This window comes from Pongo abelii, chromosome 8 (assembly GCF_028885655.2).
Source record: "Pongo abelii isolate AG06213 chromosome 8, NHGRI_mPonAbe1-v2.0_pri, whole genome shotgun sequence".
Classification (NCBI taxonomy): Eukaryota; Metazoa; Chordata; class Mammalia; order Primates; family Hominidae; genus Pongo; species Pongo abelii.
In genome coordinates this window covers 63,566,877-63,582,898 of record NC_071993.2, presented here as the reverse complement: position 1 = coordinate 63,582,898, position 16,022 = coordinate 63,566,877, and the positions used below count along the sequence as shown (strand labels likewise).

At 42.2% G+C, this 16,022-nt stretch overlaps 1 long non-coding RNA gene and 1 other non-coding gene across 3 annotated transcripts in view; both read left to right on the top strand.

The window, feature by feature from the left end:
* The window catches only part of LOC134762048 (uncharacterized), a 68,403-nt gene extending 63,057 nt beyond the window's left edge, over positions 1-5,346 (top strand). Inside the window, exon 3 of the long non-coding RNA XR_010141544.1 lies at positions 3,568-5,346. This is a non-coding gene — a long non-coding RNA (uncharacterized LOC134762048). The remainder of the gene's footprint in view (positions 1-3,567) is intronic.
* Positions 5,347-7,071: 1,725 nt separating this feature from the next.
* The window catches only part of LOC112135215 (uncharacterized), a 94,960-nt gene continuing 86,009 nt past the window's right edge, over positions 7,072-16,022 (top strand). Inside the window, exons 1-2 of one of the 2 annotated variants that reach the window (XR_010141542.1) lie at positions 7,072-7,456; positions 13,087-14,724. This is a non-coding gene — a transcript (uncharacterized LOC112135215). The remainder of the gene's footprint in view (positions 7,457-13,086; positions 14,725-16,022) is intronic. The other variant, XR_010141543.1, reaches the window with a different exon arrangement.

Below are 16,022 nucleotides of genomic sequence, written 5' to 3'. Positions count from 1 at the left end.
AGGCTGGAATGCAATAGCATGATCTCGGCTCACTGCAACTTCCATCTCCCAGGTTCAAGCAATTCTCCTGTCTCAGCCTCCTGAGTAGCTGGGATTACAGGCGCCTGCCACCATGCCTGGCTAATTTTTGTATATTTAGTGGAGACAGGGTTTCACCATGTTGGCCAGGCTAGTCTCAAACTCCTGACTTCAGGTGATCCGCCCACCTTGGCCTCCCAAAGTGCTGGGATTACAGGCATGAGCCACTGCGCCTGGCCGTGACCTCTCTTTTACTTATCAATGCAGGTGACTTGTAACATTGTTTGGTAATCTAGAATCAATCTACACCAAAACTACCCCAGAATTTTTAGCTGCTTTGTTGGCATGGTTCTGTCCACTGTCCTTTCTGAAAGGAGTGGTGCCAGTTGCTTGGGAATAGGTAGGAAGAACAACTACCCCTCCCCCCACTGTCTTCCCGTGGGTCAGAGACAGAGTCTGTCCCAACCAGGAAACAGGCACTTCCATAGGATCTCTTCTGTTTCATTTAGAGTCCACAACTCTTATATACAACCACATGGAGGGACTGGCTGTTGTGGACTGGATCTTAGGGACTGTTATTAAAAATGATGGAGAAAAGCCGAACCCTGGGAACAGGGAATGCTGGGGGTGGATAGTGGTTTAAAGGTTTTTATAAATTGCATTTGGTCAAGGGAGAATCTTTAACTTACTCTCATCTTCACTAGAAATTACGTCCTTTGCCTTAATGTTGTTACAGTGGGTAGCTAGTCAGACACTAACAGGGCAGGAGAGGGACCCCCACACCCCACCAGGAAAGTCAAGCAACCGTCAGGTTATGGTCAGGTAGTTGTCACACTGCCTCTCTAAAATAATAGGTTGCAGCCAGTGCCAGGGAAAGTCAGTCTCCCAATAGATAGGAAACACCTGAAACATGATCAGCACTTCCTCATAAGATCTCAGGAGTTGGGCGAATGGGCTCAATCATGTACATTAAGAGGCAACGTGGGCAAGGCATAGTTGCCCACGCCCATGTTGTGGCCCACGCCTGTAATCCCAGCACTTTGGGAGGCCAAGGCAGGTGGATCACAAGGTCAGGAGTTCAAGACCAGCCTGGCCAAGATGGTGAAACCCCGTCTCTACTAAAAATACAAAAATTAGCCAGGTGTGGTGGTGGACACCTGTAATCCCAGCTACTTCGGAGGCTGAGGCAGAGAATTGCTTGAACCTGGGAGGCAGAGGCTGCAGTGAGCCGAGATCATGCAACTGCACTCCAGCCTGGGTGACAGAGTGAGACACTATCTCAAAAAAAAAAAAAAGAAAAAAAGCAAAATGGTGGAGTATGACCTTCCAGGGACATTCCACTGGAAAAGGGAATAATGCCTCTGGTGAGCATACATACAACTCCTGTAAACACACTGCACATGCTCAGCTCCCAGGCACTAGTAGGCCACCACACATGTGGGCAGCTCACCCCAAGGGAAGAATCAAGGGAAAAGGGATGCAAGAAGCTGGGAGTATGCCAGCATATAAAACCCAAAGTCCAAGGTCAAACAGTGCACTAGTCCTCCAAGACGTCCACTTGGCTCTCTTCCAAGTATACTTTTCATTCCTGCTCTAAATCTTTTTAATAAGCTTTCACTCTTGCTCTAAAACTTGCTTCAGTCTCTTCTTCTGCCCCTCAGTTGAATTCTTCCTTCTGAGGAGGCAAAAATTGAGGTTTCTGCAGACCCGTACAGATTCGTTGCCGATAACTTGGATACCCGCCACCTTTAATGATGTCAGGCCATTTTGGTTCATCAGAGCAGTAGGAAGTAAACTTGTATTAGATACTGGAATTTGGAGTTGGAGGTGAACGTCAGTCTTTCTTCTAGCTTTAACTCTGAGAAGGTATTCTTCCTGGCTGTGACACTTTCTGGCTGTGCCCTCTTGGATAAGATATTCTGCATCTTGGAGTTCTCATTTCTAAAATAGAGATTGCAACATCTATGTCATAGGCCTGTTAGGGAGATTAAAATAGTTCTCAATTCAGAGTATTTGGTTCTTAGTACCTAGTAAGGCCTCAATGAATATATTATTATCAATTATAATGATTAATCCCATAACTGCATTGGTAAGGTAAGCCATCCACCCTATTAACAAATACCAGGCTTAGCTAGAAAGAGATATGTTTAAGGATGAAATAGCAGAAAATATAATCAAGAAACAGAATGAGGCCTTCCAAAGAATTCTGAAGCAAAAAGTTATTTCTAATTGAAACACATAAGAACATTTACCTAGCATGTGCACTTCAGAAAGCATGGCTTTTATGAGTCAGGAGTAGGCAAAGAGGCTGGACGTGGTGGCTCATGTCTATAATCCTAGCACTTTGGGAAGCCAAGGCGAGTGAATCACTTGAGGTCAGGAGTTCGAAACCAGCCTGGCCAACATGGTGAAGCCCCATCTCTACTAAAAAATCCAAAAAAAAAAAAAAAAAAAAATTAGCCAGGCATGGTGGCAGGCACCTGTAATCCCAGCTACTTGGGAGACTGAGGCAGGAGAATTGCATGAACCTGGGAGGTGGAGGTTGCAGTGAGCCGAGATCACACCACCGTACCCCAGCCTGGGTGACAGAGCAAGACTCCGTCTCAAAAAAAAAAAAAAAAGTAGGCAAAGAAAAGGAGATAAAGGAATTAGATGTAAAGTCAACAGATGAGATGGTAAGAAAGTGAATTAAACTCAAAGACTTTCAGAAAAATGAAAGAAATCAAGCTGTGCATCCAGTTGTTGGCATAACCATGCAGAAAGGAAATATTCCAAGTGACACTAAAACACAGTGTTTTGACATCTCCAGTGGGTTATTCCCAAAGGACAAGAAGAACTGCCAAATATCTTCAATTTTACTCAGAATGCCTGTTGGTGGTAGTAGTGTTGACATTGATATTCTGAGACTGTTGTGTGTGTATCATGGAAATGAATCAAATGAGTGATTATGTTGTTGACATTGAGAATTGAGGGTTTTGGCATGGTTGAAAGGAGGAAAAGATGTGAGATGGATGAGGTTAAATGAAAACTGTAACTTTGAATTTGAATTGTCACTGTGAACTGTATTTCACCTTAAAAATTTTCCTGTCAGTCGACTAAGAGACTGAGAGGTGGTGGCCAGCTTAGTGGCTTTGAGCATCCCCAGCGTGCAAACTGTGATCTCTAATGCCATTTGCCACTAAGAAGAACCAAGTTTTGGAGAATTGGCTGATTCTAAGTATGAGGAAGGAAATGTTCAAGAAGAGCTTAAAATGACTTGTCATACTAGATAGCAAAGAAGCTATTAAATACCACTAGAGATGGGTTAGGGGACTTAGGAGACCACCTAAAGAACCTTCCAGAGGCCAAAGATGGGACATATTTGTCTTCCAGAATGATAATAATTGCAATGAATTAAAACACTTTGAATAGGTATCAATGCAAGTGTTCATAATGATAACACATAATAAACCTCATCAATTATTTTTGGAGGATGCTAGAGAATCATATTTTAAAATCTAGGAAATAAATTGAACATATTAAATATTTAGCCTGTTTTTTTTTTTTTAGATGGAGTCTTGCTCTTGTCACCCAGGCTGGAGTGCAGTGGTGTGAACTCAGCTCACTGCAACCTCTGTCTCCCAGGTTCAAGCGATTCTCCTGCTTCAGCCTCCCGAGTAGCTGGGATTACAGGTGTGCATCACGCACCTGGCTAATTTTTGTATTTTTAGTAGAGACAGAGTTTTGCCATGTTGGCCAGGCTGGTCTCAAACTCCTGACTTGAAATGATCTGCCTGCCTCGGCCTCCAAAAGTGTTGGGATTATAGGCGTGACCCACTGTGCCTAGTCTATTCTGCCTTTCTTATACAATTTCTTTCTTTCTCTATGTAGAAGAATTTCAGCTGATAAGCCAATTAGACTATTTCCAGGCTGTAAAGATATAATCCAGGTAGAGTCAGACAATGCTTATAAATGGTGATAATATCACAAAAAAGAGAGATAACCAGACATTTATGTATGTTCTGATCAAAACAAACACCAATTTTCAGGAAATGCAGGGGACAAAAGAAGATGTTAATGATACAACAGGGATGCAATCAGCAAAATCTAGAGTATACTAAACTCTACATGACAGATGGCTGCTTTTTAAAGGAAAGAAAGAAAACCAAACAACAACAACAAAAACAAAACACACAGAAAATCCAAGGAAAAAAGAGAAATGGAGGAAATCTACAAATTAAGAGAGATTTAAGAGACATCCACAAAGTTGATTTTTGTTTCAAACAAACTGTTTAAAAAAACCTAGTAAGACATTTGGAAAAATCTGAACACAGATTGTATGTGTTTATGCTAAGGAAGTTTTGTGAATTGTTTTGGGTATGATTGTGAAATTCCAGATTTGTCTTCAAAAGAGTAATCATCTTTTACAGATACATGCTGAAACAATACTTACAGATGAAATGATAGGTCTACTTTTGTAAACATTTAAAACAGTTCATAGTAAAAAGATAATGGGGAAAAAAAAGACTTCCAGGAAAATGAGAACTGAGCTCTGATTTTTTAATCTTGCCCAAATTCCTATCTAAGGGGTCTGGGGAATCATGCCGTACAAACCATAACTTCTCATCAGATGGGTTTTATTTAACCTTATATATTGTGACTTACTTTCCAACCTGACTCTGGCATAACCTTACGAAACAAGGAAGAAAATCAAAATATTTTACCCCAAAACATGTTTCTTTACCATATCTTAAAATGGCCATGCAAAGCTTTCCTTTGTGGGGGAAAATTTACAGCTGTATTAACATAGCTCTATTAACATAGCTCTATTAACATATGTATTAACATAGCTCTATGTATTAACATAGCTCTATTAACATAGCTAGCTCTTTTTCTTTCAGGCCCTCTCAATCCTAAAGAGATTAACTAAGAGTCTAGCACCTTTTAAAGATCTGAATAGGAAACATTTGTCATCTATTTTCTCTAGGGCAGCCACCATAAGACTTCAAAAGAACTTTGGTCTCCACAATATTTTATCTTAACCCGAACGTTTCCTGTCATCCCAGGTCTTTAGACAAACTCAACCAGTTGGCAACCAGAAAATGTTTAAATTTACCTATAGTCTGGAAGCCCTGTCCCCTGCTTCCTGCTTTGAGTTGTTCTGCCTTTCTGGACCAAACCATTGTTTTTCTTAAATGTATTTGATTGATGTCTCATGCCTTCCTAAAATGTGTAAAACCAAGCTGTACCCTGACCACCTTGGGCACATGTTCTCAGGACCACTTGAGGGCTGTGTCATGGGCCATGGTCACTTATATTTGGCTCAGAATAAATCTCTTTAAATATTTTACAGAGTTGACTGTTTCCGTCAACAAAAATAAAAACACAAAGCCAAATTAAAGTTCGGTTGTAGACCATAAAGAACAGAAATGACACTGAAAAACAGTGATCAGTGATGCAGAGAACAGTTTTGGCAAGTTCCTCAACAATACAGAGGCAAATGGGTTTGCATGGTTTCTTGATCTTGGTAGGAGCTTAAGATAAGGTTTTCTTTCCTCTTCAGGTCAACATTTCCACTTTACCCTACTCACAGCCACAGCTAGAGCAAGGAGGAACTGTATGAGAAATACCACATGACAATGATTTCGTAGGGAGAGGCAGCTGGCTCACACTCACCATTATATTAGTAGAGCCAGACTAGAATCAAGCTCTCAACTGTCCTGGAAAAATAAAGTTCTAGAAAAATAGATCACTTTTCTGAGGACCTGCAAGCAACACGATCACCAAAGCTTGTCCTCGGAGACTGTGACATCAGGAGCATCATGAAGTCTACATTTGTTCATTCTTCCACATTCCTCCTCCCATCTACCCATTGATACCTGGAATCTTTGGGATTTGAGAATATAATGTTATTTCCTGATGCACAAGATTTCAGTGTCTCCCTTTGCCGAAAAATACTGTGGCAAGTCACGTAAGACAGTCAAACCCTCTCTCATTTTATAAATCCCATGTTCCCCAGGTTCCTCAACATTGGGTGCTTTTGTCCATTGCTAGTGGCCCAGTCCTACCCATTCCTCCAGACTCAACTCAAACGTCCCCTCTTCCACGAAGGCTTCCTTGATCTCCTTCCATATTTCATGGGTTCTCTCTCACCTTCTGTGTCTATTTTCTCACTCTGTTTTAAAATTTTACAAAGCCTCATCTGTGTTTCTCAAATGGTATTGGCATGTTTCTCCTGGTGTTTATGTTGATGGATAATCTTTTCTACTAGGTTGGGGCTTTTGTGTTATATTATTGGATGCATACTTCTAATAAGCAGTATATATGTGCGTGTATGCACACTTATTTGAATAACAAATTATGTTTTCTCTCTTGGCAAATTTAATACATTTATACTTTGTATGATTACTGTTTACTTTTATTTTTATATCTAATTTTGTTTTTTTGCTTACCATACTTTCTTGTATTTATTTTTATCTGCTTTTCTCTTTTATCTGAACTGAAAAAAATTTGAAAATCCCTTGTAGTCTCTCTTCTGTTTGGTTAGTTAATATTGGCTATATTTCTTGTAATAGTTATTCTTAAAATTTTAACATATACCGTATGTTTCTTATATATTTATGTAATTTACTATCTCTCTTCTCTGCCTAACACAAAAAAACAGAAAAAGCCTTCAGCATACTTTATTACACACTGTTCTTCAATTCTGCCTCTTTTGTTGCTATTATCTAATACTTTGGGTCTGTGGGATATGGTGAGGTTTCTCTTCAAATAGCCTGATCAATCCTTTATTCTTTAATTCATAGTACCCCCGCCCCTTTTTCCTTTTTCTCTTTTTTTCTTCCTTTCTGCCTTTGTTACATGCCGAGACACACCACAGTACCAGGCGTTATCAGTACCAGCTCACATTCCTTTCCTTATTTGGAAAGAAGACTAGCTCTCTAGCTCATTGCAGACACCCCTTCCCCTTTCCCCTGTCTCCCTTATGTGCCCACCTTATCTAAAAAAAGTTAAAATGTTTAGCCAACCAGGATTAGTTTAGATTGTATGGCCTGACCCTGGCCAATGGGGAAAGGGTACAGGGGCCGGACTTGCATCAGCAATAAAGGCTCTCATGCCCCTTTGTTCAGGTGTGCTCTCATGGCGACTGGCCAAAGAGAAGCACTCCTCTGCGCAGAAGTAAAATTGCTTTGCTAAGAATCCTTTGTTTGAGTGTTCAATTTCCTTAGGATTTTGAATATTATTCCCAACAATTCTGGTGCCCAAATGTGGGACTCAAATATTCTCCTTCGGGAAGGGGGTCTTCGGTCACCCCACCCAGGGGGGATGCATCCTACTGTCTGGTTACAGTGGCCCGAGGGTGAGGGAGATCAGGTCCCACGTGTTGTGACGAATAAATCTGGGTTCTCAGCAAAGTGGAGAGGAGAGGCTTGCAAGACCACGGCAATAAGAGGACCAGGTAATTCTTGTGCACAGAATAAGATAGGAGACTTCACAAAGGCGACAAAGTATTTCCTTGGTGGTCGGGATAATTTGGAGGTTGAAAGTGTGTGAATGGGGCTAAGCATTATGGTTGTGTGGAGTGAATGAGTCTTCTCTGTGGTTTTGTGCTGCCGTCTGTCGACTAGGGGCAGGAACAGTCAGAGTAGACAAAGAGAAAGAAGGGTGTAAGGAACCTCCAGAGCAGTTGAGCTATAGGATATGCAGGAAACCCCTAACAGGAGGGGCTAAGCCTCTAGAAAGGGGGAGGTAAGACACCTCTAACACAAGAGGTTGAACCCCCTCTTAAAGCCTCAGTGAGCCTCTGGAAAGAGGGGTAGACACCTTTAACTGGAGAGGTGGAAGCCCCCCATAACTCCTAAGATGGGGAATGTTTCAAGTAAGACAGGAAAACTAAAGAGTCAAGAGAGTGATGAAATTCCTTCTGATAGATAGCCCCTTGAGGCTTATGCTAAAGTGTTGGAAAGATAATGAGAAAACCAAGTATAAACGAAAACAGCAGATGATAAAATATTTTTGTTTTATTTGGGTTCAAGAACCCATCCTTAAACCCTCACTTTTCTGGCCAAAATTTGGGTCTAATTAGGACCGAATTTGTCAGCTCTTAATCGAGCATGTTATGATAAGAGCCCTGTCTCTCAGGAAGAATTGATTACACCCTCTGCCGGTGGCAGGGACCTGTCCTCCTTTACCCTTTAGACTCCAGAGGGAGAAAGCCAGAAGCCAACCCCTCTGGAAGGGAAAGAGTTCCCATGTCTAGACAACCCACACCCACTAACATGTGGGACCCTCTAGATCATCTTCCTCCATTCAGTGCCCCCAGTCCCGCCCCTCCGGGTCCCATTTCAGGTCCCTGCCCTGCTTGCATCACTCTTCTGGCGGCCCCCGATCCCACCCCTCCAGTTCCTATTTCCATTTCAGGTCCCTCCCCTCTTTGCGCCCACTCTTCTGGTTGCCCCCAGTCCCGCCCCTCTGGCTCCCATTTCCATTTCAGGTCCCTCCCCTGCTTGCATCACTCTTCCAGTTGTCCCCGATTCTGCTTCTCCGGGTTCCATCCCTCTGGCTGCGGTTTTGGGTTACTCCCCAGCTGTTTCAGGCCACTCCCTCACCTGTGTCACTTGCCTGTGTTCCATTCCCCCAGCTGCTGCTGCAGATCCCTACTCCACTTGTGGTGCCTCTACTCATATTGTTCCTCCTCCCTATAATCCCAGCTTTGCAGAGTTGCCATCTTGTGAGCCTGCCTCCCACCAACCTATTAAGTATCCCTCTTTAAAAGGGCTTCAATGTGAGATAGAGCAATGTAAAAAAGATATTCAAAACTTTCCATTTCCCTCCACACGTAGAGAGCCAGATCCAACTTTCCTTCCTCTAAGAGAGGTACCACAAGGGGGGTGGGGGCTATTGGGCTATTGGCTTTGTAAATGCTCCCTTGACTAGTTCAGAAGTCCAGAATTTAAAAAAGGAGCTTAAGCCATTACTGGATGACCTTATGGAGTAGCAGATCAAATTGATCAATTTCTAGGGCCTCAGATATACACTGGGCTGAGTTGATGTCCATCTTGGGCACCCTCTTTTCAGGGGAAGAACGAAGTATGATTCAGAGGGCTGCTATGGCGGTTTGGGAACACGAACACCCTCCTGGTCAAAATGTTCCTCCTGCCCACTATAAATTTCCCACCCAAGACCCTCAGTGGGACAATAACAATGCAAATCACCAGGAAAACATGCAGCACCTAAGGGAAATGATAATAGGAATTCGAGAATCAGTACCCCAAACTCAAAATCTTTCTAAAGCATTTGATATTCAACAGGAAAAAGATGAGGGACCTGCTAGATTCTTAAATAGATTGAGGGAGCAGATGAGACAATATGCAGTCCTTGACTTGGAAAATCCCCTTGGACAGGGAATGTTAAAACTTAACTTCGTTACCAAAAGTTGGCCAGATATTTCAAGAATTTTCCAAAGATAGAAAATTGGGAGGACCATCCCCTGAGTGAACTGCTCAGGGAGGCTCAAAAAGTATATGTAAGAAGAGACAAGGAAGAACAAAAACAAAAGACAAAACTTGTGTTATCTACCTTCCAACAGATGGCCCCAAATCCATATATCTCTAAGCAGGGCTTTCAAGGGGCCAGAGATTATAAGGGGCCTAAACCCTGCTTTAGAGGACCCAAGCCTCCATCTGGAGGGTTGAGGTCCTCATTTAATAAGCCCCCTAAGGGGTATAGGGGAGCAAGGGCCGAGAATGCTAAGACTAAGAAGGAAGAAGGACAAGATAGATGCTACAGATGTGGAAGAACAGGCCACTTCAAGAGTGAATGTCCTGAACTAAAGAGAGAGAAACTTTCACACTCATGACTTTTGAAGAACAATAGGGGAGTCAGGGGCTCTGCGTCTTTTATTAGGAGTCCCACCAGGAGCCATTGATAAATTTGGAGGTGGGACCTAAACATGAATTTATCACCTTTTTAGTCGATTCAGGGGCTTCACCCTCCTCTGTTTGTTTCCCTCCACCTAGTCTTACCTGCTCTTCAGAAGAACTTTTAGTCTCTGCGGTAAAAGGAGAAGGATTTAAGGCAAAAATTTTAGAAAGCACAGAAGTCAGATATCAAGATCGATTTACTCATATTCAATTTTTATTCCTGAAGCGGGAACTAATCTATTAGGAAGGGACTTAATATTAAGGCTAGGTATAGGCCTTCAAGTGGGCCCTAAAGGATTCCTCACTTCACTACATTTACTCACTGCTGTGGATGAGAAATACATTCATCCTGATATCTGGTCAAAGGAAGGAAATAGAGGGAAACTCCAAATCCCTCCAATATATATCAAACTAAAAACTCCTGGATAAATCATAAGGAGAAAGCAATACCCCATTCCTTTAGAGGGCAGAGTAGGGCTAAAGCCTGTAATTGAAGATCTCATTAAAGATGGGCTTCTTGAACCCTGTATGTCTCCTTACAATACCCCAATCCTGCCTGTCAAGAAATCAGACGGGTCATATTGATTACTGCAAGACCTTAGAGCTATTAATCAAATAGTGCAGACCACTCACCCCGTTGTTCCTAAGCCTTACACCATTCTTAGAAAAATTCTGTAAAATCATCAGTGATTTACAGTGATAGATTTAAAGGATACCTTCTGGGCATGCCCCTTGGCTGAGGATAGCCGAGATATATATGGGAGTGGGAAGACTCCCATTTGGGGCAGAGACAACAGTATCAATGGACAGTCTTGCCCCAAGGGTTCACAGACTCCCGCAACCTCTTTGGTCAGATCCTAGAACAAGTACTAGAGAAACTCACAGTCCCTAAGCAAATATGCCTGCTTCAGTATGTGGATGATCTTATATCTGGTAAAGATATAAAGGAAGTAGGTGACTTCTGTACACATATTCTCAATCACTTGCAATGTGAGGGATTGCAGGTCTCAAAAGGGAAACTTCAGTATGTAGAACCTGAAGTTATATACTTAGGTCACCTAATCAGCGCAGGTAGAAGAATAGGACCTGAAAGAGTGGAGGGAATTGTTTCCCTACCCCTGCCTCAAACTAAACAAGAACTCAGGAAATTTTTAGGACTAATTGGATATTGCCATTTATGGATTGACTCATATGCATTAAAAAGTAAACTTCTGTATGAGAAAGTTGCCCCATGGAAGCCTGATCGTCTCTTGTGGATTTCTGAGGAAATCCAGCAAATTGAGGAATTAAAAGAGATGCTCATAACCACCCCTCTTCTAGCTCTACCCTCCCTAGAAAAGCCATCTCACCTTTTTGTTAATGTAAATAATGGGATAGCTCTAGGAGTGCTTACCCAAGAGCATGGAGGCCATTGACAGCCCATGGCCTTCTTGTCAAAAGTCTTAGACCCAGTCACTCGTGGGTGGCCCCAATGTATCCAGTCCATCATGGCTACAGCAGTATTAGTTGAAGAAAGTAGGAAGTTAGCCTTTGGAGGAAAATTAACAGTAAGCATGCCCCACCAAGTTAGAACTATTTTAAATCAGAAAGTAGGAAGGTGGATCACTGACTCAAGGATTTTAACAGATGAGGCTGTCCTACTGGAAAAAGATGATTTAATATTAACTACTGATAATTCACTTAATTCAGCAGGCTTTTTAATGGGGGATCCAAACTTAAAAAGAGAGCACACATATTTAGATCTGATTGATTACCATATAAAAGTTTGACCAGACTTAGGAGAAACTCCCTTCAAGACAAGGCGGCACTTACTCATAGATGAGTCTTCCCCGGTAATTGAAGAGAAAAGACATAATGGGTATTCAGTGATTGATGGAGAAGTGCTTGAAGAAGTAGAATTGGGAACACTGCCTAATAATTGATCTGCCCAGACGTGTGAACTGTTTGCACTCAGCCAAGCTTTAGAACATTTACAAAACCAAGAAGGTACTATCTATACTGACTCTAAGTATGCCTTTGGGTGGCACACACAGCTGGAAAAATTTGGATGGAGAGAGGTCTTATCAATAGTAGAGGCCAAGATGTAGTTCATAGAGAACTAATTGCTTGTGTCCTCAACAATCTCCAATTGCCGGAAGAGATAGCTATTGTACATGTTCCAGGGCATCAAAGGGACTTGTCTTTCACAAGTTGGGAAAATAATCTCACAGATCAGATAGCAAAGCAAGTTGCTGTTTCTTCCAAAATGCCTGTTTTTCATTTAACTCCATGCCTGCCTTCTCCTACTGCAACCCCTATTTTCTCTTCCATTGAAAAAGAGAAGTAAATAAGAATGGGAACTAAAGAGAACATAGAAGGGAAATGGATATTACCAGATCAAAGGGAGATGTTGTCAAAACCTCTCATGAGGGAGGTCTTGTCTCAATTACACCAGAGGACCCATTGGGGACCCTAAGAAATGTGCGATGCAGTTCTCTGGGTTTATGGGTGTATAGGAATTTACACCCAGGCCAAACAAGTTATAGATAGTTGCTTAGTATGTAAAAAGACTAAGAAGCAGATTCTAAGGAAATCACCCCTTGGAGGAAGGAATCCAGGGTTGAGACCATTTCAGAGTGTTCAGATTGATTATACTGAAATGCCCCCAATTGGTCATTTAAAATACTTATTGGTAATAATAGATCACTTTACCCACTGGGTAGAGGCTATCCCATTCTCAAGTGCAACCGCCAATAATGCAGTTAAAGCATTAATTGAAAACATCGTACCCAGATTTGGACTAGTAGAAAATATTGATTCAGATAATGGAACCCATTTCACTGCACATGTCATTAAGAAGTTAGCACAGGTACTAGATATAAATTGGGAATATCATACCCCTTGGCATCCATCCTCTTCAGGAAGAGTAGAGTGGATGAATCAGACTCTAAAAAAACACTTAACTAAGTTAGTTTTAGAAACTCGATTGCCATGGACTGAATGTCTTCCTATTGCTTTGTTAAGAATCCGGACTGCCCCTTGGAGAGATATTGACCTTTCCCTTTATGAAGTGCTTTATAGATTGCCCTACTTACACTCCACTGCTGACATCCCTACATTTGAAACAAAAGAACAGCTCCTCAAAAATTATATACTTGGTCTATCCTCTACTTTCTCTTCCCTTAAGACTGAAGGTCTCCTAGCACAGGCGCTGCCCCTGGAGTTTCCAGCACATCAGCATCAGCCTGGAGACCACATCCTCATCAAAGGGTGGAAGGAAGGGAAACTCGAACTGGCTTGGGAAGGACCCTACCTAATGCTTCTACCTACTGAGACTGCAGTCTGGACAGTGGAAAGAGGATGGACTCATCACACCCGAGTCAAAAAGGTGCCACCACCTCTAGAATCATGGACTGTCACTCCAAGGCTCACCCCCACCAAACTAACTCTAAAAAGAGCTTAGTAATCGCTTGTTTATTTTCTTTTCAACAGAAGGTCATCTTGTCATCAATGTAACTCAGGCTAGCCACCCTTTAACCCTTCAGTTCGATGCCTGTTCAGTCATCCCATGCGGAGACAAGCAAGCTCAAAGGAAGCTATCCCATGTTGATAAGTATCTATGTCCATACCGCAAAGAGTCAACCAAGTATAAGTATGGAGCTTTAAAAGGTCCCGGTAGTGACTGGGCAGATGTTTGGTAGACTACTAAGTACAAAGGGTGGACAGCTAGGCTGCCTGCTTCAAATAGGTTATGGGAACTAAAACAAAAACTCCAACGAGTCTGTGGTCCCACCCCACCAAATTGTAAGCCATTGCACTGTAACCCCTTGTTGCTGATTATAAATAATTCCCAGACAATGGCCCAAGAACCCTCTATATTCGAACAGTCTGGGTTAGGAGCAGATGTTGCAGGACAGGACCCTGTAGGAATTTTCTCCGTAAGGTTAGTTAAACCACTGGTTAACAGTAATAAAGGAATTCATACCCAGAGTCTGGGAGACACGTGGAACCCAATGCTGTCCCCAAGTATAGCGAGTCCAACGTCCTCCTCCCATCTCCAAAATGACCCAACCGGTTGTGGAGGTAGAAAACTTAAGGTAAACTATAGCTCTAGAGACAGGATATCAAGATGCAAATGCTTGGATGGAATGGATTAAATATTCCGTCCACACTTTAAACAAAAGTGAATGTTAACGCTTGTGCGCAGGTAGACCAGAGGCCCAGATTGTCCCCTTTCCACTTGGATGGTCTTCCAGCCAACCACACATGAGCTGTATGGTAGCTCTCTTCCAAAACTCCTCAGCCTGGGGCAACAAATCATGCCAAGCTCTTTCTCTGCTGTTCCCTGAAGTTCGACACCCTGCGGGTCAGCCCCCAAGGGGCATTCAGCGTCCATCTCCCAATGCCAGTTTTACTTTGTGTCTCTCATGACGGGGAGAAAACTTGGGGTAACTGGGAGCCTTAACAGGATGTGGTGAGCTTAAGCCCTTCCAAGAGCTTATGCATGTCTGCCCTTAGCCGTCCTCGAGCAGATGTGTGGTGGTATTTTGGTGGACCAATACTGGACACTCTGCCAAGTAACTGGAGTGGAATTTGTGCTCTAATTCAATTGGCCATCCCTTTCACCCTGGCATTTAATCAACCAGAAAGCATAGGAACCAAACATTGTCAAACAAGAGAGGCTCCTGATGAGTCCTTCAATTCTCATGTTTATACAGATGCCATTGGGGTCCCAAGAGGAGTGGCAATTGAATTTAAGGCCTGCAATCAAATAACTGCTGGATTTGAATCTATGTTCTTCTGGTGGTTAACTGTAAATAAAAATGTGAGTTGGATAAATTACATTTATTACAATCAACAATGATTTATTAATTATACTAGAGATGCTATTAAAGGGATAGCTGAACAATTAGGACCCACTAGTCAAATGGCCTTGGGAAATAGGATAGCATTAGACATGATACTAGCAAAGGAGGGTGGAGTTTGTGTCATGATCGGGACCCAATGCTATACTTATATCCCTAATAATACTGCTCCCGGCGGGACCATAACTAAAGCATTACAAGCTCTTACTGCCTTATCAAATGAGCTAGCCAAAAATTCTGGACTAAACGATCCCTTCACAAATTTAATGAGAAATTGGTTCGGTAGATGGAAGGGACTTGTGTCCTCAATCCTCATCTCTCTGGCCATCAGAATAGGGTTGCTTATTCTTGTAGGATGCTGTATTATACCCTGTGCCTGAGAACTAATACAAAGACTTACTAAAACAGCTCTCACTAAAACCTCTTAGGATCCTCCTCCCCCTTATTCAAATGAGCTTTGAATAAGTCCCAAGTAGAACAGTGGAGCCAAATTATGCTAAAAAGATTTGAAGAGAAAGAGTTATAAAAAGAAGAAGAGGAAAGCTGTGGGATATGATGAGGTTTCTCTTCAAGTAGCCTGATCAATCCTTTATTCTTTAATTCATAGTACTCCCCCCATCCCTTTTTGCTTTTTCTCTTTTTTAATTCCTTTCTGCCTTTGTTACATGCCGAGACATGCCACAGTACCAGGCGTTATCAGTACCAGCTCACATTCCTTTCCTTATTTGGAAAGAAGACTAGCTCCCTAGCTCATTGCACACACCCCTTCCCCTTTCCCCTCTCTCCCTTTTGTGCCCACCTTTTCTAAAAAAAGTTAAAATGTTTAGCCAACCAGGATTAGTTTAGATTGTATGGCCCGACCCTGGCCAATGGGGAAAGGGTACAGGGGCCGGACTTGCATCAGCAATAAAGGCTCTCATGCCCCTTTGTTCAGGTGTGCTCTCATGGTGACTGGCCAAGGAGAAGCACCCCTCTGCACAGAAGTAAAATTGCTTTGCTAAGAATCCTTTGTTTGAGTGTTCAATTTCCTTAGGATTTTGAACATTATTCCCAATAGGTCTATATTTTTAGTATGAAAATCTTAGTATGTTTACAGTCAATATTTGAGCTCTTTCTCTAGTCAGTGTTGCCTCCTGTGTTCACATCTTTTTGTTGTTGAAATATATTATTTAGTAATTTTCAGTGAGGGTAAGTGAGTGGTAAATTTTGTAAGTCTGAAAATATACTTATTTTGGCATAACTGGTGAGAGGATTTTGT